A 7,570-nucleotide genomic window follows, 5' to 3' on the forward strand; every position below is an offset into this window, starting at 1 on the left:
TTTCTCCCGTCTGTTTTTTCGAAGCACTTTGAACCTCCTCCGGAGTGTGTGAGGAGTGTGTAGCTGTACATAGCGACTTCCTGTAACAACAAGTGCTCCTCGTTCAGTCTGAATATTTTGTTTCTGTCGGATTTACTTTTAAAGAGCATTACATTGTTGTAGAATTAAAGGAGAAATAAACTAGATAAACCTACCGTGTCTGTCTGCTCTGAACACACACACACACACACACACACACACACACACACACACACACACACACACACACACACACACACACACACACACACACACACACACACACACACACACACACACACACGGGAACACACTTCAATATCTATTTAATTACTTTTCTTATTCTATGTGTTAATTAGTTTTGCATACTATACCATGACTTAAACATCCTGTGTCTGTCTGCTCTGAACACACACACTTCAATATATATATATAATTACTATTCTTATTCTACTTTATGTTAATATTTTATTACTATGACTTGTAAACGTGGTGTTTGTTCTCACACTGATGGTATATCTGCAGCTGAACACACACACACACACACACACACACACACTTCAATATCTATTTAATTACTTTTCTTATTCTACTATGTGTTAATTAGTTTTGCATACTATACCATGACTTTTAAACGTTCTGTGTCTGTCTGCTCTGAACACACACACACACGGAAACACTTCAATCATGTTTAATGCATGTACTGGTTTACATCTCTAGAAATCAAGAAAATATTAAGTCACTGTCAAACATCAACGTCTACTTATTGAACCGAATACAGAGAAAGGAAAACAACCAAGAGAATCAGAGGAGCTGCTGTAAGTGTTCATGCTCACTGAGGAAGAGGAAGAAGAAGGGAGGAGGAGGAAGAGGAGGAGTGATGGATCTGAGGAAGCAGTTAAAGTGACTCCTGACGACGACTACACTTCACAGAATCAGCAGCATGTTGAAACAACACGAGGAGCACTTGCAACATGTCACAAACCATAAAGCGTTTAGATGCCAAAGGCTAGAGAGCGATCCTCAGAATAAAGCGCGAGTTTCACTTCAGATCCGTCGGTAAATGTGCAAAGTGCTGCTCCTCAGACCCTCTTCAGGACTAATGAGAGTAGTTATTAAACGTTGATTACATCATTAATCTCCCTGTCGACATCTTTAGAAACTCGTTTTTAAAAAAAAAATAGACTTGGCTTCACCGGCCGACTATTCCCTTTATCTATAAAACTCAGACGGCATTATTTACATCTCTGGAGGAACATTTCATAAAGTGGGTTCTCTTCTTCTGCAGATCTTCCACTTTCCAATGAAAGCACGCGTGAGGAAAGAGGACTCAGGTCGCAGGAGAGAGTGCAGGTTTATGGGAAGTTGCACGAGCAGCTGCACTATGTACAGGCAGTGTGTGTGTCTGTGTGTGGATCAAGGGTTCCTTCAGTTCCTCTTCATGCTCCAGGACTCACACCGATGACTGATCCCAGACCTGCAGGACAGAGACACAGGGTCACACTCTACACCAGGGCTTCTCAAACTCCGGACCATATGCTCTACATAATACTAATACATTTCATTTATATAGCACACTTTAAAAACAACGTCATCTCAAGTAGGGCTGCTCGATTATGGCAAAAATCATAATCTCGATTATTTGGGTCAATAATTGTAATTGCGATTATTAAATGCGATTATTCATTGACTTTGAAAACATCCATTTATTGGAGAAAAAAATGTAAACAGTATGTTTTTAACAGTTGATTACATTGAACTTTAAGTATACTTCAACTGAAANCGCCGTCTGCTGGTAAGGAGAGTTAATTGCCACTCAAGCATGCGCAGTTTGTACGTGCTTCTTGGCCGTCGGCTGAAGTCTTTGCGGTGTGTTCCATTGCGAAACATGGCCAAAACGCAGAGACGCGAGGCGACGCAACAGTCGGGGTCCATCTGTGTCAGTTCTTTGGTGTCAGCTTGGTGTGTCCGGGCCTTTAAATATAAAAAAGGCTCTGGGATGGTTAGTAGTTTTAAGCTCATGGAGGTGGAGTCCAACATCATCAGCAGTTAAAGAAGCAAGGCGGAATAATATCCTGAACGTTTGACACCTTTAGGTCAGGTGCGATCTCTACACCTCTACATCTTTATTGTCCCGCTGATTGCTGGATGTAGATGGAAAAAAGAAATCATCCGAGTGTGTGTGTGTCCGACAGTTATCCCTGAGTCGCTGCTCACCGGACCAGTGGTTTACCGCTAGCAACATCTATTTGTTTTCCTACTCCATTTCACCTTTGTGTGTGTGTGTGTGTGTGTGTGTGTGTGTGTGTGTGTGTGTGTGTGTGTGTGTGTGTGTGTGTGTGTGTGTGTGTGTGTGTGTGTGTGTGTGTGTGTGTGTGTGTGTGGTAGGCTGGTATATGTTTCTCCTCCTCTCGTGGAAAGCAATCTCCTAGGTTGAGCTCATAAATCAGGGTGGGGGGATGGAAATGTGGATTGAGAATGTGTGTGTGCGACTCTTTCACCAAGCTCATACCTGTCGTTAGTGTGCAGGGGGGGGGTGCATCTCCTCAGATGTTGTATTTGCTTTTGCTTGACGTCAACGCAGTGTCAGCCTCTTTGTTGATGACATGAGCGATCTTTCTCCTTCCTCTCTTTCATGGCCTCCCATTTCCTTCCCCGCGCCGGGATTAGACCACGGGGTGCCCCGTTGAAAATGAATAGCGATTTAGGAAACTAATGAGCTGTAATGGACAATGTGCCCTCAGAGCAATGGTAATGCAGTCACTCATAAGGCAAACTCCTCCCACTGTGTGAGAGAAACCTGTGGCAGAGGGAACGATGTCTGGTTTTGCTGATGACAAGCTCCACGAGGTGACCTGCCTGCTTCATCTCTCCTCTCTTTCTGTCATTCACTACCTCCCTCTCTCGTCCCGTTGACTTTGTGTAGCAGATGTCATTTACAATGTGACACTAAATGACGTAGAACTCTATGAAACTAGATAAAAAAACACTAGATAAAACATGTTAAGACGTCCATCCATGCAGACACCCAATATAGTATGAAGAGAACCGGGTGCCTCCACTCTATTCCAAACGAATGATGTCACAATACCGAAAATGTAGAGATTGATACCAGTACCAGTGATATTCCATGATTCAAACCAGTTCAATACGACAGTGAAAAAACATTATATGCTGTTTACTTCAACATACACAAGTCAAACAGGTCATCATTTCCTCCTAAATCTGTTTATATTATTGTGAAAACACCTCAAACAACTGTAGTTATTCAAGTTTCACACCCAAACAACATTTATTTATCAAAATATCGAACCATATCATTTCCTTAAATACAGATTTTATTTCTTGAAAAGGCCGTATTATGCTTTCTAAGGTATGGAAGCCCATTTCCGCCACTTGAAAAAAATTAAATCCCCATGAAAAGTCATAATGAGATAAAAAAGTCGAAATTATGAGATAAAAAGTCATAATAATGAGATAAAAAGTCATAATAATGAGATAAAAAGTCATAATTATGAGATAAAATAGTCGAAATTATGAGATAAAAAGTCATAATTGTGAGATAAAATAGTCGAAATTATGAGATAAAAAGTCATAATGAGATAAAAAAAAGTCGAAATAATGAGATAAAAAGTCATAATTATGAGATAAGAAGTGCGCATGCGCTGCAGTGGCGCTGTCTTCAAAGGTCCCTTCATCACTGCTGCTCTCCACCATGCAAACGGCATCTAGTCCTAAATAAGGTAACTATTACAGGTGACTTTTGTAAATGTTAGATGTTACATATAGCCTATATTGCAGCTAAACTACAAGAATGCAGTTCATAGCTTTGACATGACGTGTTATGAACTATAATATATATGCCTATAGTTTTGTGGTAACGTTCACGCCACTAATGACAATAGGCATACTGCTGCTGTGAGTTGCTAGCCTAAATTAGTGGCGTGAACGTTACCACAAAACTATAGGCATATATATTATAGTTCATAACACGTCANTACCTATCTGCCTGTGTGTTTTCGTCATTATTACAACAAACACACACTTGCAACTGATAACACTGGCAATGATTTTAGATGTATTAGACTATTAAAAAAAGAAATCATGCTTCAAATAAGTGGGGGTACGGCGTACCCCCGCGTCCAACGCCCACTACACCACTGACTGCAACTACAAAAAGCTAAGGTTTGTTTTCTCATCAGGAAATGCACACCGGCTCAAACAAAAGATTTTTAAATCATCATCCTCACGATCATTTAATGTATCATATGTTCGCCGAATTGACATGAAAGCACTAATAAATGTAGTTTCATCCACTTGAGTTTACAAAAAGAATCGATTTGTTTTTATATCACATCCGACGGGAGGAAATTCAGCAGCTCTCACTACCGATTTTTAATCCTAATTTAATCATCATCTTCACCACGATCATTTATGTTTATGTTCGCCGAATTGACATGAAAGCACTGACAAATATGAATATACTGTAGTCAACTTCATTAAAACGTTATTAACGTGCCTAAACTCAGTAATTCACCATTTCTACGCATGACAACATACTTTGTCCGTGTTTGGCTCTCTCGCCGCACAGTTAAGCATTCTCGCATTGACGTCACTTCCGGCTTCCCCCAAAACTGCAAAATGAGTCGAAGGAATTTTCCCGCGATGTTCGAAATTATTGATATTTATCGGAACGGTATCGCTTTTTCTTTTTTAAACTGACGGTTCGAGATTACTAGTAGCCCACTATTTCATTGCACAACAGTTGTTGGGTTCGTGTCACAGGCTCTTTAAGGTGTCGTGCATTCACATGTAGACTTTACTCTCGTTCCCAATGAGTTTTCATGTCGGATGTAAAAAAAAAATTAAGAGCGCTCATGGGTCATTTTCTTTCGCAGCACGAAGAAAATGAAGCGATTGCACGGTTTGCATGCGATGGTGTAGGTTGAGAGACGTGAAGCAGAAGATTCACAGCCTGCTTTGTGATGAATTGTCACAGCATATGCTGCCTCCCTTTGGTTTCTATATAGAGTCATTTATATCCTGTGCATGTGAATCACGGAGAGACTCAATTTGTTTGCATGAACATATGATATCTCTGCATGTCTCTTGCACTTCTACATTCAATAGATACAAACTGATTTCCCTGTGAACATGCTCATGCATCACACATTTATTTTGTTGCTTAAATAGATTGTTTCAGTGCTAATTGCTTCCTGACAGTTTTCGGAATAAATCTGTGTCGCAACACCTAGGAACAATACGTTAAGCCTTTTTAAATAGGAAACAAACAAACAAACTTCTTTTTCATTTTTTAAAAGAGGAACACAAATGTGATTTGATTATTCAAGAGGGCTGTGGCTCAGTTGGTGGAATGGTAACCAATTCAGTTTTGGTGGTTTGATACCCCACCCCATGTGGTAGATATCTTGGTCAAGATACTGAATCAAAAATGGCTTGCAGTGGGGAATGCTAACTTGTTTTGTAAAATCCCTTTGGGCGGTCACAAAGGCTAAAAAAAAGCGGTATATTAATGCAGTCCATTTATTATTTAAGTTGTGTTGCATGCAAAGATGAAACATTGTGAAACGTGTCAACAGATTACACCTAATTGTTTTAGGTTAGATGTTATTTACTATTTAAACTTAATGTTATTGCTTTTAACTCACCTAATATAATTATGAGTAATCTGTTAAGACATTTTTTTTTATTCAAGTCAATTTTCGAATGTATTCAGTGTACATTGTTGTGATTATTTCATGCATGATCACACATATATTTGCAGTTCAATTTGCAACATGTTTGGTCTTCTCTGTGCATGCCTTTGCTAATGAAAACTTAAGCGGGGTTACTGTGAACATAATACCATTTTTAGTTCTGACCTGCCTCGTAGAACTTGTAGACCATGACCTATAATTCAACTTCTATAACTACATCAGTCCTCTTTGTTATATCTGCAGACCAATGGTTGATGACAAAGTAAAGTAGACTTGCTGAACGCAATCTACAAAGGTCTGTTGCTCCTAGTCACAACCCTGCATAATATCTTCTAGCATGGCTGTTCAAACTCTACAGGGCCATACTGTAGGACTCATAAATCACAATACAGCATATTGAAGTGAGGGTGACCCCAACCTCAGAGCAGTCATAATATATCGATTCCTGCATCTTTAGACAGCAATACGTACATGATGGCTGCATTAAATGCTGCCTTAAGCATTTATTACTTAAAGGTCCCCTATTATACCGTTTTCATCAATATATTACAGGTCTCAGATATATATAAACATGTCTCTGAAGTGTTTGGCTCGAAACACCAAACAGATCGTGCATTGCAGCACCCCATAATCCCCTCTGTTTCAGCCCTGTTTCCAAAGTGCTGATTCTCTGTCTGTTACTTTAGATGAAAATAAGGAGCCCCTCCCCACGCCCCTCTGAGAGATATTTGGTTACAAAGAACACAATGGAGCTCTAGGAGGAGATTCAGGTGAAAAGGTGTGTGTGTGTGTGTGTGTGTGTGTGTGTGTGTGTGTGTGTGTGTGTGTGTGTGTGTGTGTGTGTGTGTGTGTGTGTGTGTGTGTGTGTGTGTGTGTGTGTGTGTGTCTGTGTGTGTGTGTGTGTGTGTGTGTGTGTGGGTGNCTGATATACACCTGAACATCAGCAGGAGAGGACTCTTTAAAGTAGAGACACTACATACTGATATACACCTGAACATCAGCAGGAGAGGACTCTTTAAAGTAGAGACACTACATACTGATATACACCTGAACATCAGCAGGAGAGGACTCTTTAAAGTAGAGACACTACATACTGATATACACCTGAACATCAGCAGGAGAGAACTCTTTAAAGTAGAGACACTACATATTGATATACACCTGAACATCAGCAGGAGAGGACTCTTTAAAGTAGAGACACTACATACTGATATACACCTGAACATCAGCAGGAGAGGACTCTTTAAAGTAGATACACTACATACTGATATACACCTGAACATCAGCAGGAGAGGACTCTTTAAAGTAGAGACACTACATACTGATATACACCTGAACATCAGCAGGAGAGGACTCTTTAAAGTAGAGACACTACATACTGATATACACCTGAACATCAGCAGAATAGTTCCCTTATAGTGAAAAAACAAACACGCATAAGTTATTTCATGAGAAGTGTTGATTGATCCCGTTCTCGGCTGATTTCGACCTCAACTATATCGTTTTCTGTGAAAAAACAATGTTATTTTCTTCTCACCAGGCCATACATTTATATTGCATAGAGCACTCTACCCTGCGACTATGAAATGAACCACATGTGCTAAAGTATTATCCATGTAGCCCACAACTATGTATAATCATAAAGTTGCACAGTGAATGGCTGCAATCAGTTTTTCACAGCCAGACTACCTTTCATTTACAGTAGAATAAATGCTTTTAAGGGCTTTCAGAAAGAACAAAATCCTTCAGGGTTTTTAGGGAGCAGTATTATTAGTGGTAGACATTTAAAGAACTCCCTATCCAGCATCTAAGCTGCAATTATCCTCCAAAACCAA

The sequence above is a fragment of the Notothenia coriiceps genome, unplaced genomic scaffold (genome assembly GCF_000735185.1).
Source record: "Notothenia coriiceps isolate Sejong01 unplaced genomic scaffold, NC01 NC01_scaffold00037246, whole genome shotgun sequence".
NCBI classification, from domain to species: Eukaryota; Metazoa; Chordata; class Actinopteri; order Perciformes; family Nototheniidae; genus Notothenia; species Notothenia coriiceps.